This window comes from Daphnia magna, unplaced genomic scaffold (genome assembly GCF_020631705.1).
Source record: "Daphnia magna isolate NIES unplaced genomic scaffold, ASM2063170v1.1 Dm_contigs188, whole genome shotgun sequence".
Taxonomy (NCBI): Eukaryota; Metazoa; Arthropoda; class Branchiopoda; order Diplostraca; family Daphniidae; genus Daphnia; species Daphnia magna.
In genome coordinates, this window is record NW_025533162.1 from 18,943 (window position 1) to 41,438 (window position 22,496).

General features: G+C 39.0%; 5 long non-coding RNA genes and 18 other non-coding genes across 23 annotated transcripts; 14 read left to right on the plus strand and 9 right to left on the minus strand.

The window, feature by feature from the left end:
• Positions 1 to 156: 156 nt before the first annotated feature.
• Trnak-cuu lies at positions 157 to 229 on the plus strand. The gene has a single exon. It is a non-coding gene; the product is annotated as a tRNA-Lys (tRNA).
• A 228-nt stretch (positions 230 to 457) lies between these two features.
• Positions 458 to 530, plus strand: Trnav-cac. Its single transcript has one exon. It is a non-coding gene; the product is annotated as a tRNA-Val (tRNA).
• A 1,392-nt stretch (positions 531 to 1,922) lies between these two features.
• On the plus strand, positions 1,923 to 1,995 carry Trnak-cuu. Its single transcript has one exon. It is a non-coding gene; the product is annotated as a tRNA-Lys (tRNA).
• A 229-nt stretch (positions 1,996 to 2,224) lies between these two features.
• Trnav-cac lies at positions 2,225 to 2,297 on the plus strand. The gene has a single exon. It is a non-coding gene; the product is annotated as a tRNA-Val (tRNA).
• Positions 2,298 to 3,689: 1,392 nt separating this feature from the next.
• Trnak-cuu lies at positions 3,690 to 3,762 on the plus strand. The gene has a single exon. It is a non-coding gene; the product is annotated as a tRNA-Lys (tRNA).
• A 228-nt stretch (positions 3,763 to 3,990) lies between these two features.
• Positions 3,991 to 4,063, plus strand: Trnav-cac. Its single transcript has one exon. It is a non-coding gene; the product is annotated as a tRNA-Val (tRNA).
• A 1,392-nt stretch (positions 4,064 to 5,455) lies between these two features.
• On the plus strand, positions 5,456 to 5,528 carry Trnak-cuu. Its single transcript has one exon. It is a non-coding gene; the product is annotated as a tRNA-Lys (tRNA).
• A 228-nt stretch (positions 5,529 to 5,756) lies between these two features.
• Trnav-cac lies at positions 5,757 to 5,829 on the plus strand. The gene has a single exon. It is a non-coding gene; the product is annotated as a tRNA-Val (tRNA).
• Positions 5,830 to 7,222: 1,393 nt separating this feature from the next.
• Positions 7,223 to 7,295, plus strand: Trnak-cuu. Its single transcript has one exon. It is a non-coding gene; the product is annotated as a tRNA-Lys (tRNA).
• Positions 7,296 to 9,233: 1,938 nt separating this feature from the next.
• Trnak-uuu lies at positions 9,234 to 9,306 on the plus strand. The gene has a single exon. It is a non-coding gene; the product is annotated as a tRNA-Lys (tRNA).
• A 534-nt stretch (positions 9,307 to 9,840) lies between these two features.
• Trnam-cau lies at positions 9,841 to 9,913 on the minus strand. The gene has a single exon. It is a non-coding gene; the product is annotated as a tRNA-Met (tRNA).
• Positions 9,914 to 10,599: 686 nt separating this feature from the next.
• Positions 10,600 to 11,299, minus strand: LOC123467423. Its single transcript, XR_006641763.1, has 2 exons — positions 10,996 to 11,299; positions 10,600 to 10,924 (listed from the first exon to the last, which is right to left on the minus strand). It is a non-coding gene; the product is annotated as an uncharacterized LOC123467423 (long non-coding RNA).
• A 643-nt stretch (positions 11,300 to 11,942) lies between these two features.
• On the plus strand, positions 11,943 to 12,015 carry Trnak-uuu. Its single transcript has one exon. It is a non-coding gene; the product is annotated as a tRNA-Lys (tRNA).
• Positions 12,016 to 12,549: 534 nt separating this feature from the next.
• On the minus strand, positions 12,550 to 12,622 carry Trnam-cau. Its single transcript has one exon. It is a non-coding gene; the product is annotated as a tRNA-Met (tRNA).
• A 686-nt stretch (positions 12,623 to 13,308) lies between these two features.
• On the minus strand, positions 13,309 to 14,007 carry LOC123467428. Its single transcript, XR_006641768.1, has 2 exons — positions 13,704 to 14,007; positions 13,309 to 13,632 (listed from the first exon to the last, which is right to left on the minus strand). It is a non-coding gene; the product is annotated as an uncharacterized LOC123467428 (long non-coding RNA).
• Positions 14,008 to 14,650: 643 nt separating this feature from the next.
• On the plus strand, positions 14,651 to 14,723 carry Trnak-uuu. The gene has a single exon. It is a non-coding gene; the product is annotated as a tRNA-Lys (tRNA).
• A 534-nt stretch (positions 14,724 to 15,257) lies between these two features.
• Positions 15,258 to 15,330, minus strand: Trnam-cau. Its single transcript has one exon. It is a non-coding gene; the product is annotated as a tRNA-Met (tRNA).
• Positions 15,331 to 16,016: 686 nt separating this feature from the next.
• On the minus strand, positions 16,017 to 16,715 carry LOC123467429. Its single transcript, XR_006641769.1, has 2 exons — positions 16,412 to 16,715; positions 16,017 to 16,340 (listed from the first exon to the last, which is right to left on the minus strand). It is a non-coding gene; the product is annotated as an uncharacterized LOC123467429 (long non-coding RNA).
• A 643-nt stretch (positions 16,716 to 17,358) lies between these two features.
• Positions 17,359 to 17,431, plus strand: Trnak-uuu. The gene has a single exon. It is a non-coding gene; the product is annotated as a tRNA-Lys (tRNA).
• Positions 17,432 to 18,724: 1,293 nt separating this feature from the next.
• On the minus strand, positions 18,725 to 19,423 carry LOC123467420. The gene is made up of 2 exons (XR_006641760.1): positions 19,120 to 19,423; positions 18,725 to 19,048 (listed from the first exon to the last, which is right to left on the minus strand). It is a non-coding gene; the product is annotated as an uncharacterized LOC123467420 (long non-coding RNA).
• Positions 19,424 to 20,066: 643 nt separating this feature from the next.
• Trnak-uuu lies at positions 20,067 to 20,139 on the plus strand. The gene has a single exon. It is a non-coding gene; the product is annotated as a tRNA-Lys (tRNA).
• Positions 20,140 to 20,673: 534 nt separating this feature from the next.
• Trnav-cac lies at positions 20,674 to 20,746 on the minus strand. Its single transcript has one exon. It is a non-coding gene; the product is annotated as a tRNA-Val (tRNA).
• A 686-nt stretch (positions 20,747 to 21,432) lies between these two features.
• On the minus strand, positions 21,433 to 22,132 carry LOC123467424. Its single transcript, XR_006641764.1, has 2 exons — positions 21,829 to 22,132; positions 21,433 to 21,757 (listed from the first exon to the last, which is right to left on the minus strand). It is a non-coding gene; the product is annotated as an uncharacterized LOC123467424 (long non-coding RNA).
• Between the last annotated feature and the right edge of the window lie 364 nt (positions 22,133 to 22,496).

A 22,496-nucleotide genomic window follows, 5' to 3' on the forward strand; every position in this document is an offset into this window, starting at 1 on the left:
TGTTTCATGTCTTGCTGGAAATCAAACGTATGAATCACACACAAAAAAAATTTATTTAAGTTGTTATTTTTCTTTAGGACTCCACCATTCCTTTGACAGAAGAAATACTCAATGGATTGTTGGGATCGTTTCTGTTTGCGTTAACCATTAACATGTGCCTGGCTAGCTCAGTCGGTAGAGCATGAGACTCTTAATCTCAGGGTCGTGGGTTCGAGCCCCACGTTGGGCGTTCAATTCCATGTGGTCTTAATCGAAACTTGGTTTCAATCAATGCGTGTAATTCAGTTCCCATAGTGTAGTGGTTATCACGTCGGCCTAACACGCTGAAGGTCCTCAGTTCGATCCTGGGTGGGAACAAGACATCCTTTGCATACATTTCTGATGTGGTTATTTATATTGTTAACTTAGATTCGGTTGTAAAACCCTTTTATAAAAAGGATCCTATTGTAAAATTCGTGTTCTCATAGTGTAGCGGTTATCACGTCGGCCTCACACGCTGAAGGTCCTCAGTTCGATCCTGGGTGAGAACAGTCGGTTTTTGAAGTTTATCAATTTCACTGCAATCTGCGTGTCTGAGTAGTAACCAAAGGGCACGCCAAGTGGGGAGTCGGGTGAATTTTCCATATGGTCCCGCACAAGGCTTTTAACTAGCTGATTACCACCAGAAGACTCCCGAAAATGAAGTACACATGTTGTTTTTAGAGTAGTTTTCTTGTTTTGACGATTCAAAATTCCTTTAATTTGCTATTTTACGCGTCCCAAGTTTACTCATCATCAATGAAAGGAGTGCAAAGTAGCATAACTAATAAAGATAACCATAATCTGTTTAACTGTAGAGTTATCATGGTTGTACACCACTGATGACTAGGCAACGATGTATACGGAAAAGATACAGATGATTCTTAACCTATCATAAGGAGTCTCTAAGGATAAAAAAGAATATGTAAAAACTCCTATGCTACGCCCCTGGGTGGGATCGAACCACCAGCCTTCCGGTTAACAGCCGAACGCGCTAGCCAATTGCGCCACAAAGGCATCTGAATTAATTGGGGGAAACGGAAACTATGTGCTTCTTTACGACTGAGAGAAACGTAATGTGTTCATTCTCCAACCCTTTTGGTAATCCCAGAAACAACAATTGGGCACCATTTATCTAGTTTATGCTGCTACTGTCAGTGACAGGATACAAATGTTTAGTAAATAAAACCGGAAACAGACGGCTTCTTCCAGACGTCAGATGGCGCTGATGTTTTTAAATATTTTTTCCCTTCGTTACCACCATCAAGTTTACCAGGAGTAGAAATGGAAGTACTCTTCTCACGGAAGAAATTGAGCTACACTCGTTCTGCTCCAGAGATGGCGTCGCGGCTGGTAAGTTCCAAACTAACAAATATTTTAGGTTTTATCGAATCAAATAATTTACATTTTATTCGTATCACTGAGACGAATCCAATGCTCATTTGGGAAATATTCGTTTACAATTCATCGTTGGAGAAATTTAGGGTAAAAGTTTGTATCACGTGATCTACCTTATGGACACGTGTGATAAAGAGGAAGGGCTAGTTCGGAAACGTTTACTTTCATTACCTTAACCCTTGAATCTTTGCTTTCTTTCTCTCATTCCCTCTCTTCAGAAATTCCAATTAACCAGCCGCAAACGCCATCTCTGGAGCTTAACACGCGTAGCTCAACTGATTCTGCAGCCGTTACTACTCCCGATATACATCATGGTCTAACCCACCTCCTTTCCATATGTGGAGGCAGCTGTTTCATGTCTTGCTGGAAATCAAACGTATGAATCACACACAAAAAAAAATTTATTTAAGTTGTTATTTTTCTTTAGGACTCCACCATTCCTTTGACAGAAGAAATACTCAATGGATTGTTGGGATCGTTTCTGTTTGCGTTAACCATTAACATGTGCCTGGCTAGCTCAGTCGGTAGAGCATGAGACTCTTAATCTCAGGGTCGTGGGTTCGAGCCCCACGTTGGGCGTTCAATTCCATGTGGTCTTAATCGAAACTTGGTTTCAATCAATGCGTGTAATTCAGTTCCCATAGTGTAGTGGTTATCACGTCGGCCTAACACGCTGAAGGTCCTCAGTTCGATCCTGGGTGGGTAACAAGACATCCTTTGCATACATTTCTGATGTGGTTATTTATATTGTTAACTTAGATTCGGTTGTAAAACCCTTTTATAAAAAGGATCCTATTGTAAAATTCGTGTTCTCATAGTGTAGCGGTTATCACGTCGGCCTCACACGCTGAAGGTCCTCAGTTCGATCCTGGGTGAGAACAGTCGGTTTTTGAAGTTTATCAATTTCACTGCAATCTGCGTGTCTGAGTAGTAACCAAAGGGCACGCCAAGTGGGGAGTCGGGTGAATTTTCCATATGGTCCCGCACAAGGCTTTTAACTAGCTGATTACCACCAGAAGACTCCCGAAAATGAAGTACACATGTTGTTTTTAGAGTAGTTTTGTTGTTTTGACGATTCAAAATTCCTTTAATTTGCTATTTTACGCGTCCCAAGTTTACTCATCATCAATGAAAGGAGTGCAAAGTAGCATAACTAATAAAGATAACCATAATCTGTTTAACTGTAGAGTTATCATGGTTGTACACCACTGATGACTAGGCAACGATGTATACGGAAAAGATACAGATGATTCTTAACCTATCATAAGGAGTCTCTAAGGATAAAAAAGAATATGTAAAAACTCCTATGCTACGCCCCTGGGTGGGATCGAACCACCAGCCTTCCGGTTAACAGCCGAACGCGCTAGCCAATTGCGCCACAAAGGCATCTGAATTAATTGGGGGAAACGGAAACTTTGTGCTTCTTTACGACTGAGAGAAACGTAATGTGTTCATTCTCCAACCCTTTTGGTAATCCCAGAAACAACAATTGGGCACCATTTATCTAGTTTATGCTGCTACTGTCAGTGACAGGATACAAATGTTTAGTAAATAAAACCGGAAACAGACGGCTTCTTCCAGACGTCAGATGGCGCTGATGTTTTTAAATATTTTTTCCCTTCGTTACCACCATCAAGTTTACCAGGAGTAGAAATGGAAGTACTCTTCTCACGGAAGAAATTGAGCTACACTCGTTCTGCTCCAGAGATGGCGTCGCGGCTGGTAAGTTCCAAACTAACAAATATTTTAGGTTTTATCGAATCAAATAATTTACATTTTATTCGTATCACTGAGACGAATCCAATGCTCATTTGGGAAATATTCGTTTACAATTCATCGTTGGAGAAATTTAGGGTAAAAGTTTGTATCACGTGATCTACCTTATGGACACGTGTGATAAAGAGGAAGGGCTAGTTCGGAAACGTTTACTTTCATTACCTTAACCCTTGAATCTTTGCTTTCTTTCTCTCATTCCCTCTCTTCAGAAATTCCAATTAACCAGCCGCAAACGCCATCTCTGGAGCTTAACACGCGTAGCTCAACTGATTCTGCAGCCGTTACTACTCCCGATATACATCATGGTCTAACCCACCTCCTTTCCATATGTGGAGGCAGCTGTTTCATGTCTTGCTGGAAATCAAACGTATGAATCACACACAAAAAAAAATTTATTTAAGTTGTTATTTTTCTTTAGGACTCCACCATTCCTTTGACAGAAGAAATACTCAATGGATTGTTGGGATCGTTTCTGTTTGCGTTAACCATTAACATGTGCCTGGCTAGCTCAGTCGGTAGAGCATGAGACTCTTAATCTCAGGGTCGTGGGTTCGAGCCCCACGTTGGGCGTTCAATTCCATGTGGTCTTAATCGAAACTTGGTTTCAATCAATGCGTGTAATTCAGTTCCCATAGTGTAGTGGTTATCACGTCGGCCTAACACGCTGAAGGTCCTCAGTTCGATCCTGGGTGGGAACAAGACATCCTTTGCATACATTTCTGATGTGGTTATTTATATTGTTAACTTAGATTCGGTTGTAAAACCCTTTTATAAAAAGGATCCTATTGTAAAATTCGTGTTCTCATAGTGTAGCGGTTATCACGTCGGCCTCACACGCTGAAGGTCCTCAGTTCGATCCTGGGTGAGAACAGTCGGTTTTTGAAGTTTATCAATTTCACTGCAATCTGCGTGTCTGAGTAGTAACCAAAGGGCACGCCAAGTGGGGAGTCGGGTGAATTTTCCATATGGTCCCGCACAAGGCTTTTAACTAGCTGATTACCACCAGAAGACTCCCGAAAATGAAGTACACATGTTGTTTTTAGAGTAGTTTTGTTGTTTTGACGATTCAAAATTCCTTTAATTTGCTATTTTACGCGTCCCAAGTTTACTCATCATCAATGAAAGGAGTGCAAAGTAGCATAACTAATAAAGATAACCATAATCTGTTTAACTGTAGAGTTATCATGGTTGTACACCACTGATGACTAGGCAACGATGTATACGGAAAAGATACAGATGATTCTTAACCTATCATAAGGATTCTCTAAGGATAAAAAAGAATGTGTAAAAACTCCTATGCTACGCCCCTGGGTGGGATCGAACCACCAGCCTTCCGGTTAACAGCCGAACGCGCTAGCCAATTGCGCCACAAATGCATCTGAATTAATTGGGGGAAACGGAAACTTTGTGCTTCTTTACGACTGAGAGAAACGTAATGTGTTCATTCTCCAACCCTTTTGGTAATCCCAAAAACAACAATTGGGCACCATTTATCTAGTTTATGCTGCTACTGTCAGTGACAGGATACAAATGTTTAGTAAATAAAACCGGAAACAGACGGCTTCTTCCAGACGTCAGATGGCGCTGATGTTTTTAAATATTTTTTCCCTTCGTTACCACCATCAAGTTTACCAGGAGTAGAAATGGAAGTACTCTTCTCACGGAAGAAATTGAGCTACACTCGTTCTGCTCCAGAGATGGCGTCGCGGCTGGTAAGTTCCAAACTAACAAATATTTTAGGTTTTATCGAATCAAATAATTTACATTTTATTCGTATCACTGAGACGAATCCAATGCTCATTTGGGAAATATTCGTTTACAATTCATCGTTGGAGAAATTTAGGGTAAAAGTTTGTATCACGTGATCTACCTTATGGACACGTGTGATAAAGAGGAAGGGCTAGTTCGGAAACGTTTACTTTCATTACCTTAACCCTTGAATCTTTGCTTTCTTTCTCTCATTCCCTCTCTTCAGAAATTCCAATTAACCAGCCGCAAACGCCATCTCTGGAGCTTAACACGCGTAGCTCAACTGATTCTGCAGCCGTTACTACTCCCGATATACATCATGGTCTAACCCACCTCCTTTCCATATGTGGAGGCAGCTGTTTCATGTCTTGCTGGAAATCAAACGTATGAATCAAACACACAAAAAAATTTATTTAAGTTGTTATTTTTCTTTAGGACTCCACCATTCCTTTGACAGAAGAAATACTCAATGGATTGTTGGGATCGTTTCTGTTTGCGTTAACCATTAACATGTGCCTGGCTAGCTCAGTCGGTAGAGCATGAGACTCTTAATCTCAGGGTCGTGGGTTCGAGCCCCACGTTGGGCGTTCAATTCCATGTGGTCTTAATCGAAACTTGGTTTCAATCAATGCGTGTAATTCAGTTCCCATAGTGTAGTGGTTATCACGTCGGCCTAACACGCTGAAGGTCCTCAGTTCGATCCTGGGTGGGAACAAGACATCCTTTGCATACATTTCTGATGTGGTTATTTATATTGTTAACTTAGATTCGGTTGTAAAACCCTTTTATAAAAAGGATCCTATTGTAAAATTCGTGTTCTCATAGTGTAGCGGTTATCACGTCGGCCTCACACGCTGAAGGTCCTCAGTTCGATCCTGGGTGAGAACAGTTGGTTTTTGAAGTTTATCAATTTCACTGCAATCTGCGTGTCTGAGTAGTAACCAAAGGGCACGCCAAGTGGGGAGTCGGGTGAATTTTCCATATGGTCCCGCACAAGGCTTTTAACTAGCTGATTACCACCAGAAGACTCCCGAAAATGAAGTACACATGTTGTTTTTAGAGTAGTTTTGTTGTTTTGACGATTCAAAATTCCTTTAATTTGCTATTTTACGCGTCCCAAGTTTACTCATCATCAATGAAAGGAGTGCAAAGTAGCATAACTAATAAAGATAACCATAATCTGTTTAACTGTAGAGTTATCATGGTTGTACACCACTGATGACTAGGCAACGATGTATACGGAAAAGATACAGATGATTCTTAACCTATCATAAGGAGTCTCTAAGGATAAAAAAGAATATGTAAAAACTCCTATGCTACGCCCCTTGGTGGGATCGAACCACCAGCCTTCCGGTTAACAGCCGAACGCGCTAGCCAATTGCGCCACAAAGGCATCTGAATTAATTGGGGAAACGGAAACTTTGTGCTTCTTTACGACTGAGAGAAACGTAATGTGTTCATTCTCCAACCCTTTTGGTAATCCCAGAAACAACAATTGGGCACCATTTATCTAGTTTATGCTGCTACTGTCAGTGACAGGATACAAATGTTTAGTAAATAAAACCGGAAACAGACGGCTTCTTCCAGACGTCAGATGGCGCTGATGTTTTTAAATATTTTTTCCCTTCGTTACCACCATCAAGTTTACCAGGAGTAGAAATGGAAGTACTCTTCTCACGGAAGAAATTGAGCTACACTCGTTCTGCTCCAGAGATGGCGTCGCGGCTGGTAAGTTCCAAACTAACAAATATTTTAGGTTTTATCGAATCAAATAATTTACATTTTATTCGTATCACTGAGACGAATCCAATGCTCATTTGGGAAATATTCGTTTACAATTCATCGTTGGAGAAATTTAGGGTAAAAGTTTGTATCACGTGATCTACCTTATGGACACGTGTGATAAAGAGGAAGGGCTAGTTCGGAAACGTTTACTTTCATTACCTTAACCCTTGAATCTTTGCTTTCTTTCTCTCATTCCCTCTCTTCAGAAATTCCAATTAACCAGCCGCAAACGCCATCTCTGGAGCTTAACACGCGTAGCTCAACTGATTCTGCAGCCGTTACTACTCCCGATATACATCATGGTCTAACCCACCTCCTTTCCATATGTGGAGGCAGCTGTTTCATGTCTTGCTGGAAATCAAACGTATGAATCACACACAAAAAAAATTTATTTAAGTTGTTATTATTTTTCTTTAGGACTCCACCATTCCTTTGACAGAAGAAATACTCAATGGATTGTTGGGATCGTTTCTGTTTGCGTTAACCATTAACATGTGCCTGGCTAGCTCAGTCGGTAGAGCATGAGACTCTTAATCTCAGGGTCGTGGGTTCGAGCCCCACGTTGGGCGTTCAATTCCATGTGGTCTTAATCGAAACTTGGTTTCAATCAATGCGTGTAATTCAGTTCCCATAGTGTAGTGGTTATCACGTCGGCCTAACACGCTGAAGGTCCTCAGTTCGATCCTGGGTGGGAACAAGACATCCTTTGCATACATTTCTGATGTGGTTATTTATATTGTTAACTTAGATTCGGTTGTAAAACCCTTTTATAAAAAGGATCCTATTGTAAAATTCGTGTTCTCATAGTGTAGCGGTTATCACGTCGGCCTCACACGCTGAAGGTCCTCAGTTCGATCCTGGGTGAGAATAGTCGGTTTTTGAAGTTTATCAATTTCACTGCAATCTGCGTGTCTGAGTAGTAACCAAAGGGCACGCCAAGTGGGGAGTCGGGTGAATTTTCCATATGGTCCCGCACAAGGCTTTTAACTAGCTGATTACCACCAGAAGACTCCCGAAAATGAAGTACACATGTTGTTTTTAGAGTAGTTTTGTTGTTTTGACGATTCAAAATTCCTTTAATTTGCTATTTTACGCGTCCCAAGTTTACTCATCATCAATGAAAGGAGTGCAAAGTAGCATAACTAATAAAGATAACCATAATCTGTTTAACTGTAGAGTTATCATGGTTGTACACCACTGATGACTAGGCAACGATGTATACGGAAAAGATACCGATGATTCTTAACCTATCATAAGGAGTCTCTAAGGATAAAAAGAATATGTAAAAACTCCTATGCTACGCCCCTGGGTGGGATCGAACCACCAGCCTTCCGGTTAACAGCCGAACGCGCTAGCCAATTGCGCCACAAAGGCATCTGAATTAATTGGGGGAAACGGAAACTTTGTGCTTCTTTACGACTGAGAGAAACGTAATGTGTTCATTCTCCAACCCTTTTGGTAATCCCAGAAACAACAATTGGGCACCATTTATCTAGTTTATGCTGCTACTGTCAGTGACAGGATACAAATGTTTAGTAAATAAAACCGGAAACAGACGGCTTCTTCCAGACGTCAGATGGCGCTGATGTTTTTAAATATTTTTTCCCTTCGTTACCACCATCAAGTTTACCAGGAGTAGAAATGGAAGTACTCTTCTCACGGAAGAAATTGAGCTACACTCGTTCTGCTCCAGAGATGGCGTCGCGGCTGGTAAGTTCCAAACTAACAAATATTTTAGGTTTTATCGAATCAAATAATTTACATTTTATTCGTATCACTGAGACGAATCCAATGCTCATTTGGGAAATATTCGTTTACAATTCATCGTTGGAGAAATTTAGGGTAATTTAGGGTAAAAAGAAATGGAAGTACTCTTCTCACTCTTCTTCTTCTTCTTCTTCTTCTTCTTCTTCTTCTTCTTCTTCTTCTTCTTCTTCTTCTTCTTCTTCTTAAGAATTCTTAAGAATTCTTCCGGAATTTTTATGTCCAATTATTTTGTTAACACCGCTTAAACTCTTTGCGTTTTCCCTGAACGAAACCTGTTAGGTAGGTGGTGTTCTGCCGTGTTAGGCCATCTTGTGAAGGACTCAGAAACCAAGCCACTAGCGCACTTGACATTCTACCGGTAGATGGTGTATCCAGAATGTCACAATAGCAGACGGAAAACAACAATGTGACCGTGAGCCGAGAAGCAAACGCTGTTTTCATCTTTGCTGGTTTGCTACGATGACCGTTATTTGGAATCAAAGCAATGTAAGATTTTTTGTTTTTGGTTTGTTTGAAGGTTTCCTCATTTTGCGTGACATGGACACCCTTATTTTCGACCAAGATAAACAAAATTGGAAAATTTGTCGGCTTCTTCATTTTTCGAGACATGGATACCGTGATTTTGGATCAAGGTAATGTAAGACTTATTTGAAAATATGTGGTTTTCATAATTTGTCGTCGCATGATCAAAGAAACTACGTGGTGTTAATATATTGAATAACATAGGCATGTATTACGTAGCCCGGTTAGCTCAGTTGGTAGAGCGCGGGACTTTTAATCCTGAGGTCGAGGGTTCAATTCCCTCATCGGGCGTAATTTGAAGAGTTTTCTTTCCAGCAAGTTCTCATTACCGGTGTTTTCGTTAAGTTTGTATGATATTGAAATCATCCGCTAACGCATTAGGGCTCAATACCTCAACGTGGTGGAAGTAATCAGACGAGGTGACCGAGTGGTTAAGGTGATGGACTGCTAATCCATTGTGCATTGCACGCGTGGGTTCGAATCCCATCTTCGTCGGGAAACTTAAACTAGAGGTCAATTTCGATGCCAAAGATGTTTGTCATAGTCAAGTGTACATCCTTGAGAAAACATTGATTGCTGCATTCAATTAAGAAAGCCTCATTTGTTATAAGTGATTCTATGGTGTTTGATCATTTGTTAGCAGTGGTTCTATGGTGTAATGGTTAGCACTTCAGACTCTGACTCTGACAATCTGAGTTCAAATCTCGGTAGAACCTTTATTATCGTACCGTGGTATTTCTTGTTTTACATACAGCATTTAGAAACCAACCAGCTCTTACAGAGATTGACTGTTAGTGGAAAAAATTTAGTTAGTTTACTTAATACTGCCCCGAGTGAGGTTCGAACTCACGACCTCGAGATTATGAGACTCGCGCGCTGCCTACTGCGCTATCGAGGCATGTATGTATATTCAACACATTCGATCGAGAAACAATCCTATGATACCGTAAACTCTTTACTACCTAAATGAATAAACAACTTAATTTGTTAGCACGCGCAACTAAAATCTGGTGATCTGTACCAAGAGTAGAAACTCCCATAGTTCATGTGAAAGAAATAAATGAATAATATGCTTTCAGTATTTGATGTCCAATTATTTTGTTAACACGGCTTAAGCCACGTTCAGACTACAGCCTTTTTGAGCGTTTTACGTACTACGTATAACGTTTTTACGCTCCGAGTTACGTAGCTGGGAACGGAAGAGTGTTCAGACACAACGCTCTACGTAGTACGTAATACGTAAACTCAAAACGTAGTCAAAACGAAGTCAAAACTGAGCCTACGTAAAAATGAGATTGATCTCTTTTTTACATAAGTTTTTGGGACGTTCTACGCACTACGTAGCCAAAATCTATTACGCTTGTCTACATTCTTTTGTTTTTTCAGGTTTTCTCTCCTGTTTATTCATTCTGGGATATGTCAGGTGTAGAATTGTAAATTTAATAATTAATTTTTTTAATTTTTATTTTAAAAATAAATATGGCGCCTACTAAAGTTGCCAAAAAGAACTCCCCTAACAAATTCAAGTCGCCCCCAAAAAATCACCGATAAAGAAAATCAAAAAGTAAATATTATGTCATGAAATCTTTTGCAACTATTTTGGTTTATTGCTTATTCTATTTCAATTCATTCAATTTCATCAAAATTTTACATGGAAATTAACAATAGTAAGATAGTAAAACAATGTAGTCTATACCAACTGGTATTGAACGTCTCATTTTTGTGTCTTTTTTTGCAAGTTTTGGACCAACCATTTTCAACAGTTTATTGAACATGGATGGAGACATTCGAGTGATGTTTCGGAAGGTAAAGCAATCTGCCATACTTTTCTCTGCAAGAAGGACAGTTGTACACAGTGAATGCTGCTCCCGTTGTGATGAAGAGTTGTGGAATCTAGTCCACAGCCTACCTATTTCAGAATGATAATATACACAGTTACTAGTATTCATGTGTTAACTCATTGGAAATAAGAACACCTACCAACTGGTCGATAAGAATTTTGTAAAGCCTTTAAACGACGACGTTTCATCAACAAATAGAGCAAACAAACACACTTGGCCTTCCATCTCTACATAGCCATTGCGTTTTCATGAGCAATTCGTTGTTTGTTTACAGTTTCATCACTGTCAGTGTCACTGTCTTCCATATCCACGTCACTATTTTCAGAAATTTCGTCCTCAGAACTTTTATCAATAAATATAACAAAGAGCTACAACAGGTACAAAAATCTACAGTAGACGCTAGAATCTCCGCAGAATCTAGCCTACTCTACGTAAATTTGACAGTGTAGTCTGAACAGTCTACGAACACATTTACGTAAATATGGCTCCGTAAAAAACGCAGCGAAATTTACGAAGTACAAACGTAAACTTTAAACGTTATACGTTATACGTTATACGTAGAAAAGAGCTGTAGTCTGAACGATACTTTAAACTCTGTGCGTTTTCCCCGAACGAAACCTGTTAGGTAGGTGGTGTTCTGCCGTGTTAGGCCATCTTGTGAAGGACTCAGAAACCAAGCCACTAGCGCACTTGACATTCTACCGGTAGATGGTGTATCCAGAATGTCACAATAGCAGACGGAAAACAACAATGTGACCGTGAGCCGAGAAGCAAACGCTGTTTTCATCTTTGCTGGTTTGCTACGATGACCGTTATTTGGAATCAAAGCAATGTAAGATTTTTTGTTTTTGGTTTGTTTGAAGGTTTCCTCATTTTGCGTGACATGGACACCCTTATTTTCGACCAAGATAAACAAAATTGGAAAATTTGTCGGCTTCTTCATTTTTCGAGACATGGATACCGTGATTTTGGATCAAGGTAATGTAAGACTTATTTGAAAATATGTGGTTTTCATAATTTGTCGTCGCATGATCAAAGAAACTACGTGGTGTTAATATATTGAATAACATAGGCATGTATTACGTAGCCCGGTTAGCTCAGTTGGTAGAGCGCGGGACTTTTAATCCTGAGGTCGAGGGTTCAATTCCCTCATCGGGCGTAATTTGAAGAGTTTTCTTTCCAGCAAGTTCTCATTACCGGTGTTTTCGTTAAGTTTGTATGATATTGAAATCATCCGCTAACGCATTAGGGCTCAATACCTCAACGTGGTGGAAGTAATCAGACGAGGTGACCGAGTGGTTAAGGTGATGGACTGCTAATCCATTGTGCATTGCACGCGTGGGTTCGAATCCCATCTTCGTCGGGAAACTTAAACTAGAGGTCAATTTCGATGCCAAAGATGTTTGTCATAGTCAAGTGTACATCCTTGAGAAAACATTGATTGCTGCATTCAATTAAGAAAGCCTCATTTGTTATAAGTGATTCTATGGTGTTTGATCATTTGTTAGCAGTGGTTCTATGGTGTAATGGTTAGCACTTCAGACTCTGACTCTGACAATCTGAGTTCAAATCTCGGTAGAACCTTTATTATCGTACCGTGGTATTTCTTGTTTTACATACAGCATTTAGAAACCAACCAGCTCTTACAGAGATTGACTGTTAGTGGAAAAAATTTAGTTAGTTTACTTAATACTGCCCCGAGTGAGGTTCGAACTCACGACCTCGAGATTATGAGACTCGCGCGCTGCCTACTGCGCTATCGAGGCATGTATGTATATTCAACACATTCGATCGAGAAACAATCCTATGATACCGTAAACTCTTTACTACCTAAATGAATAAACAACTTAATTTGTTAGCACGCGCAACTAAAATCTGGTGATCTGTACCAAGAGTAGAAACTCCCATAGTTCATGTGAAAGAAATAAATGAATAATATGCTTTCAGTATTTGATGTCCAATTATTTTGTTAACACGGCTTAAGCCACGTTCAGACTACAGCCTTTTTGAGCGTTTTACGTACTACGTATAACGTTTTTACGCTCCGAGTTACGTAGCTGGGAACGGAAGAGTGTTCAGACACAACGCTCTACGTAGTACGTAATACGTAAACTCAAAACGTAGTCAAAACGAAGTCAAAACTGAGCCTACGTAAAAATGAGATTGATCTCTTTTTTACATAAGTTTTTGGGACGTTCTACGCACTACGTAGCCAAAATCTATTACGCTTGTCTACATTCTTTTGTTTTTTCAGGTTTTCTCTCCTGTTTATTCATTCTGGGATATGTCAGGTGTAGAATTGTAAATTTAATAATTAATTTTTTTAATTTTTATTTTAAAAATAAATATGGCGCCTACTAAAGTTGCCAAAAAGAACTCCCCTAACAAATTCAAGTCGCCCCCAAAAAATCACCGATAAAGAAAATCAAAAAGTAAATATTATGTCATGAAATCTTTTGCAACTATTTTGGTTTATTGCTTATTCTATTTCAATTCATTCAATTTCATCAAAATTTTACATGGAAATTAACAATAGTAAGATAGTAAAACAATGTAGTCTATACCAACTGGTATTGAACGTCTCATTTTTGTGTTTTTTTTGCAAGTTTTGGACCAACCATTTTCAACAGTTTATTGAACATGGATGGAGACATTCGAGTGATGTTTCGGAAGGTAAAGCAATCTGCCATACTTTTCTCTGCAAGAAGGACAGTTGTACACAGTGAATGCTGCTCCCGTTGTGATGAAGAGTTGTGGAATCTAGTCCACAGCCTACCTATTTCAGAATGATAATATACACAGTTACTAGTATTCATGTGTTAACTCATTGGAAATAAGAACACCTACCAACTGGTCGATAAGAATTTTGTAAAGCCTTTAAACGACGACGTTTCATCAACAAATAGAGCAAACAAACACACTTGGCCTTCCATCTCTACATAGCCATTGCGTTTTCATGAGCAATTCGTTGTTTGTTTACAGTTTCATCACTGTCAGTGTCACTGTCTTCCATATCCACGTCACTATTTTCAGAAATTTCGTCCTCAGAACTTTTATCAATAAATATAACAAAGAGCTACAACAGGTACAAAAATCTACAGTAGACGCTAGAATCTCCGCAGAATCTAGCCTACTCTACGTAAATTTGACAGTGTAGTCTGAACAGTCTACGAACACATTTACGTAAATATGGCTCCGTAAAAAACGCAGCGAAATTTACGAAGTACAAACGTAAACTTTAAACGTTATACGTTATACGTTATACGTAGAAAAGAGCTGTAGTCTGAACGATACTTTAAACTCTGTGCGTTTTCCCCGAACGAAACCTGTTAGGTAGGTGGTGTTCTGCCGTGTTAGGACATCTTGTGAAGGACTCAGAAACCAAGCCACTAGCGCACTTGACATTCTACCGGTAGATGGTGTATCCAGAATGTCACAATAGCAGACGGAAAACAACAATGTGACCGTGAGCCGAGAAGCAAACGCTGTTTTCATCTTTGCTGGTTTGCTACGATGACCGTTATTTGGAATCAAAGCAATGTAAGATTTTTTGTTTTTGGTTTGTTTGAAGGTTTCCTCATTTTGCGTGACATGGACACCCTTATTTTCGACCAAGATAAACAAAATTGGAAAATTTGTCGGCTTCTTCATTTTTCGAGACATGGATACCGTGATTTTGGATCAAGGTAATGTAAGACTTATTTGAAAATATGTGGTTTTCATAATTTGTCGTCGCATGATCAAAGAAACTACGTGGTGTTAATATATTGAATAACATAGGCATGTATTACGTAGCCCGGTTAGCTCAGTTGGTAGAGCGCGGGACTTTTAATCCTGAGGTCGAGGGTTCAATTCCCTCATCGGGCGTAATTTGAAGAGTTTTCTTTCCAGCAAGTTCTCATTACCGGTGTTTTCGTTAAGTTTGTATGATATTGAAATCATCCGCTAACGCATTAGGGCTCAATACCTCAACGTGGTGGAAGTAATCAGACGAGGTGACCGAGTGGTTAAGGTGATGGACTGCTAATCCATTGTGCATTGCACGCGTGGGTTCGAATCCCATCTTCGTCGGGAAACTTAAACTAGAGGTCAATTTCGATGCCAAAGATGTTTGTCATAGTCAAGTGTACATCCTTGAGAAAACATTGATTGCTGCATTCAATTAAGAAAGCCTCATTTGTTATAAGTGATTCTATGGTGTTTGATCATTTGTTAGCAGTGGTTCTATGGTGTAATGGTTAGCACTTCAGACTCTGACTCTGACAATCTGAGTTCAAATCTCGGTAGAACCTTTATTATCGTACCGTGGTATTTCTTGTTTTACATACAGCATTTAGAAACCAACCAGCTCTTACAGAGATTGACTGTTAGTGGAAAAAATTTAGTTAGTTTACTTAATACTGCCCCGAGTGAGGTTCGAACTCACGACCTCGAGATTATGAGACTCGCGCGCTGCCTACTGCGCTATCGAGGCATGTATGTATATTCAACACATTCGATCGAGAAACAATCCTATGATACCGTAAACTCTTTACTACCTAAATGAATAAACAACTTAATTTGTTAGCACGCGCAACTAAAATCTGGTGATCTGTACCAAGAGTAGAAACTCCCATAGTTCATGTGAAAGAAATAAATGAATAATATGCTTTCAGTATTTGATGTCCAATTATTTTGTTAACACGGCTTAAGCCACGTTCAGACTACAGCCTTTTTGAGCGTTTTACGTACTACGTATAACGTTTTTACGCTCCGAGTTACGTAGCTGGGAACGGAAGAGTGTTCAGACACAACGCTCTACGTAGTACGTAATACGTAAACTCAAAACGTAGTCAAAACGAAGTCAAAACTGAGCCTACGTAAAAATGAGATTGATCTCTTTTTACATAAGTTTTTGGGACGTTCTACGCACTACGTAGCCAAAATCTATTACGCTTGTCTACATTCTTTTGTTTTTTCAGGTTTTCTCTCCTGTTTATTCATTCTGGGATATGTCAGGTGTAGAATTGTAAATTTAATAATTAATTTTTTTAATTTTTATTTTAAAAATAAATATGGCGCCTACTAAAGTTGCCAAAAAGAACTCCCCTAACAAATTCAAGTCGCCCCCCAAAAAATCACCGATAAAGAAAATCAAAAAGTAAATATTATGTCATGAAATCTTTTGCAACTATTTTGGTTTATTGCTTATTCTATTTCAATTCATTCAATTTCATCAAAATTTTACATGGAAATTAACAATAGTAAGATAGTAAAACAATGTAGTCTATACCAACTGGTATTGAACGTCTCATTTTGTGTTTTTTTTTGCAAGTTTTGGACCAACCATTTTCAACAGTTTATTGAACATGGATGGAGACATTCGAGTGATGTTTCGGAAGGTAAAGCAATCTGCCATACTTTTCTCTGCAAGAAGGACAGTTGTACACAGTGAATGCTGCTCCCGTTGTGATGAAGAGTTGTGGAATCTAGTCCACAGCCTACCTATTTCAGAATGATAATATACACAGTTACTAGTATTCATGTGTTAACTCATTGGAAATAAGAACACCTACCAACTGGTCGATAAGAATTTTGTAAAGCCTTTAAACGACGACGTTTCATCAACAAATAGAGCAAACAAACACACTTGGCCTTCCATCTCTACATAGCCATTGCGTTTTCATGAGCAATTCGTTGTTTGTTTACAGTTTCATCACTGTCAGTGTCACTGTCTTCCATATCCACGTCACTATTTTCAGAAATTTCGTCCTCAGAACTTTTATCAATAAATATAACAAAGAGCTACAACAGGTACAAAAATCTACAGTAGACGCTAGAATCTCCGCAGAATCTAGCCTACTCTACGTAAATTTGACAGTGTAGTCTGAACAGTCTACGAACACATTTACGTAAATATGGCTCCGTAAAAAACGCAGCGAAATTTACGAAGTACAAACGTAAACTTTAAACGTTATACGTTATACGTTATACGTAGAAAAGAGCTGTAGTCTGAACGATACTTTAAACTCTGTGCGTTTTCCCCGAACGAAACCTGTTAGGTAGGTGGTGTTCTGCCGTGTTAGGCCATCTTGTGAAGGACTCAGAAACCAAGCCACTAGCGCACTTGACATTCTACCGGTAGATGGTGTATCCAGAATGTCACAATAGCAGACGGAAAACAACAATGTGACCGTGAGCCGAGAAGCAAACGCTGTTTTCATCTTTGCTGGTTTGCTACGATGACCGTTATTTGGAATCAAAGCAATGTAAGATTTTTTGTTTTTGGTTTGTTTGAAGGTTTCCTCATTTTGCGTGACATGGACACCCTTATTTTCGACCAAGATAAACAAAATTGGAAAATTTGTCGGCTTCTTCATTTTTCGAGACATGGATACCGTGATTTTGGATCAAGGTAATGTAAGACTTATTTGAAAATATGTGGTTTTCATAATTTGTCGTCGCATGATCAAAGAAACTACGTGGTGTTAATATATTGAATAACATAGGCATGTATTACGTAGCCCGGTTAGCTCAGTTGGTAGAGCGCGGGACTTTTAATCCTGAGGTCGAGGGTTCAATTCCCTCATCGGGCGTAATTTGAAGAGTTTTCTTTCCAGCAAGTTCTCATTACCGGTGTTTTCGTTAAGTTTGTATGATATTGAAATCATCCGCTAACGCATTAGGGCTCAATACCTCAACGTGGTGGAAGTAATCAGACGAGGTGACCGAGTGGTTAAGGTGATGGACTGCTAATCCATTGTGCATTGCACGCGTGGGTTCGAATCCCATCTTCGTCGGGAAACTTAAACTAGAGGTCAATTTCGATGCCAAAGATGTTTGTCATAGTCAAGTGTACATCCTTGAGAAAACATTGATTGCTGCATTCAATTAAGAAAGCCTCATTTGTTATAAGTGATTCTATGGTGTTTGATCATTTGTTAGCAGTGGTTCTATGGTGTAATGGTTAGCACTTCAGACTCTGACTCTCACAATCTGAGTTCAAATCTCGGTAGAACCTTTATTATCGTACCGTGGTATTTCTTGTTTTACATACAGCATTTAGAAACCAACCAGCTCTTACAGAGATTGACTGTTAGTGGAAAAAATTTAGTTACTTTACTTAATACTGCCCCGAGTGAGGTTCGAACTCACGACCTCGAGATTATGAGACTCGCGCGCTGCCTACTGCGCTATCGAGGCATATATGTATATTCAACACATTCGATCGAGAAACAATCCTATGATACCGTAAACTCTTTACTACCTAAATGAATAAACAACTTAATTTGTTAGCACGCGCAACTAAAATCTGGTGATCTGTACCAAGAGTAGAAACTCCCATAGTTCATGTGAAAGAAATAAATGAATAATATGCTTTCAGTATTTGATGTCCAATTATTTTGTTAACACGGCTTAAACCACGTTCAGACTACAGCCTTTTTGAGCGTTTTACGTACTACGTATAACGTTTTTACGCTCCGAGTTACGTAGCTGGGAACGGAAGAGTGTTCAGACACAACGCTCTACGTAGTACGTAATACGTAAACTCAAAACGTAGTCAAAACGAAGTCAAAACTGAGCCTACGTAAAAATGAGATTGATCTCTTTTTTACATAAGTTTTGGGACGTTCTACGCACTACGTAGCCAAAATCTATTACGCTTGTCTACATTCTTTTGTTTTTTCAGGTTTTCTCTCCTGTTTATTCATTCTGGGATATGTCAGGTGTAGAATTGTAAATTTAATAATTAATTTTTTTAATTTTTATTTTAAAAATAAATATGGCGCCTACTAAAGTTGCCAAAAAGAACTCCCCTAACAAATTCAAGTCGCCCCCCAAAAAATCACCGATAAAGAAAATCAAAAAGTAAATATTATGTCATGAAATCTTTTGCAACTATTTTGGTTTATTGCTTATTCTATTTCAATTCATTCAATTTCATCAAAATTTTACATGGAAATTAACAATAGTAAGATAGTAAAACAATGTAGTCTATACCAACTGGTATTGAACGTCTCATTTTTGTGTCTTTTTTGCAAGTTTTGGACCAACCATTTTCAACAGTTTATTGAACATGGATGGAGACATTCGAGTGATGTTTCGGAAGGTAAAGCAATCTGCCATACTTTTCTCTGCAAGAAGGACAGTTGTACACAGTGAATGCTGCTCCCGTTGTGATGAAGAGTTGTGGAATCTAGTCCACAGCCTACCTATTTCAGAATGATAATATACACAGTTACTAGTATTCATGTGTTAACTCATTGGAAATAAGAACACCTACCAACTGGTCGATAAGAATTTTGTAAAGCCTTTAAACGACGACGTTTCATCAACAAATAGAGCAAACAAACACACTTGGCCTTCCATCTCCACATAGCCATTGCGTTTTCATGAGCAATTCGTTGTTTGTTTACAGTTTCATCACTGTCAGTGTCACTGTCTTCCATATCCACGTCACTATTTTCAGAAATTTCGTCCTCAGAACTTTTATCAATAAATATAACAAAGAGCTACAACAGGTACAAAAATCTACAGTAGACGCTAGAATCTCCGCAGAATCTAGCCTACTCTACGTAAATTTGACAGTGTAGTCTGAACAGTCTACGAACACATTTACGTAAATATGGCTCCGTAAAAAACGCAGCGAAATTTACGAAGTACAAACGTAAACTTTAAACGTTATACGTTATACGTTATACGTAGAAAAGAGCTGTAGTCTGAACGATACTTTAAACTCTGTGCGTTTTCCCCGAACGAAACCTGTTAGGTAGGTGGTGTTCTGCCGTGTTAGGCCATCTTGTGAAGGACTCAGAAACCAAGCCACTAGCGCACTTGACATTCTACCGGTAGATGGCGTATCCAGAATGTCACAATAGCAGACGGAAAACAACAATGTGACCGTGAGCCGAGAAGCAAACGCTGTTTTCATCTTTGCTGGTTTGCTACGATGACCGTTATTTGGAATCAAAGCAATGTAAGATTTTTTGTTTTTGGTTTGTTTGAAGGTTTCCTCATTTTGCGTGACATGGACACCCTTATTTTCGACCAAGATAAACAAAATTGGAAAATTTGTCGGCTTCTTCATTTTTCGAGACATGGATACCGTGATTTTGGATCAAGGTAATGTAAGACTTATTTGAAAATATGTGGTTTTCATAATTTGTCGTCGCATGATCAAAGAAACTACGTGGTGTTAATATATTGAATAACATAGGCATGTATTACGTAGCCCGGTTAGCTCAGTTGGTAGAGCGCGGGACTTTTAATCCTGAGGTCGAGGGTTCAATTCCCTCATCGGGCGTAATTTGAAGAGTTTTCTTTCCAGCGAGTTCTCATTACCGGTGTTTTCGTTAAGTTTGTATGATATTGAAATCATCCGCTAACGCATTAGGGCTCAATACCTCAACGTGGTGGAAGTAATCAGACGAGGTGACCGAGTGGTTAAGGTGATGGACTGCTAATCCATTGTGCATTGTACGCGTGGGTTCGAATCCCATCTTCGTCGGGAAACTTAAACTAGAGGTCAATTTCGATGCCAAAGATGTTTGTCATAGTCAAGTGTACATCCTTGAGAAAACATTGATTGCTGCATTCAATTAAGAAAGCCTCATTTGTTATAAGTGATTCTATGGTGTTTGATCATTTGTTAGCAGTGGTTCTATGGTGTAATGGTTAGCACTTCAGACTCTGACTCTGACAATCTGAGTTCAAATCTCGGTAGAACCTTTATTATCGTACCGTGGTATTTCTTGTTTTACATACAGCATTTAGAAACCAACCAGCTCTTACAGAGATTGACTGTTAGTGGAAAAAATTTAGTTAGTTTACTTAATACTGCCCCGAGTGAGGTTCGAACTCACGATCTCGAGATTGTGAGACTCGCGCGCTGCCTACTGCGCTATCGAGGCATGTATGTATATTCAACACATTCTATCGAGAAACAATCCTATGATACCGTAAACTCTTTACTACCTAAATGAATAAACAACTTAATTTGTTAGCACGCGCAACTAAAATCTGGTGATCTGTACCAAGAGTAGAAACTCCCATAGTTCATGTGAAAGAAATAAATGAATAATATGCTTTCAGTATTTGATGTCCAATTATTTTGTTAACACGGCTTAAGCCACGTTCAGACTACAGCCTATTTGAGCGTTTTACGTACTACGTATAACGTTTTTACGCTCCGAGTTACGTAGCTGGGAACGGAAGAGTGTTCAGACACAACGCTCTACGTAGTACGTAATACGTAAACTCAAAACGTAGTCAAAACGAAGTCAAAACTGAGCCTACGTAAAAATGAGATTGATCTCTTTTTTACATAAGTTTTTGGGACGTTCTACGCACTACGTAGCCAAAATCTATTACGCTTGTCTACATTCTTTTGTTTTTTCAGGTTTTCTCTCCTGTTTATTCATTCTGGGATATGTCAGGTGTAGAATTGTAAATTTAATAATTAATTTTTTTAATTTTTATTTTAAAAATAAATATGGCGCCTACTAAAGTTGCCAAAAAGAACTCCCCTAACAAATTCAAGTCGCCCCCAAAAAATCACCGATAAAGAAAATCAAAAAGTAAATATTATGTCATGAAATCTTTTGCAACTATTTTGGTTTATTGCTTATTCTATTTCAATTCATTCAATTTCATCAAAATTTTACATGGAAATTAACAATAGTAAGATAGTAAAACAATGTAGTCTATACCAACTGGTATTGAACGTCTCATTTTTGTGTCTTTTTTTGCAAGTTTTGGACCAACCATTTTCAACAGTTTATTGAACATGGATGAAGACATTCGAGTGATGTTTCGGAAGGTAAAGCAATCTGCCATACTTTTCTCTGCAAGAAGGACAGTTGTACACAGTGAATGCTGCTCCCGTTGTGATGAAGAGTTGTGGAATCTAGTCCACAGCCTACCTATTTAAGAATGATAATATACACAGTTACTAGTATTCATGTGTTAACTCATTGGAAATAAGAACACCTACCAACTGGTCGATAAGAATTTTGTAAAGCCTTTAAACGACGACGTTTCATCAACAAATAGAGCAAACAAACACACTTGGCCTTCCATCTCCACATAGCCATTGCGTTTTCATGAGCAATTCGTTGTTTGTTTACAGTTTCATCACTGTCAGTGTCACTGTCTTCCATATCCACGTCACTATTTTCAGAAATTTCGTCCTCAGAACTTTTATCAATAAATATAACAAAGAGCTACAACAGGTACAAAAATCTACAGTAGACGCTAGAATCTCCGCAGAATCTAGCCTACTCTACGTAAATTTGACAGTGTAGTCTGAACAGTCTACGAACACATTTACGTAAATATGGCTCCGTAAAAAACGCAGCGAAATTTACGAAGTACAAACGTAAACTTTAAACGTTATACGTTATACGTTATACGTAGAAAAGAGCTGTAGTCTGAACGATACTTTAAACTCTGTGCGTTTTCCCCGAACGAAACCTGTTAGGTAGGTGGTGTTCTGCCGTGTTAGGCCATCTTGTGAAGGACTCAGAAACCAAGCCACTAGCGCACTTGACATTCTACCGGTAGATGGCGTATCCAGAATGTCACAATAGCAGACGGAAAACAACAATGTGACCGTGAGCCGAGAAGCAAACGCTGTTTTCATCTTTGCTGGTTTGCTACGAT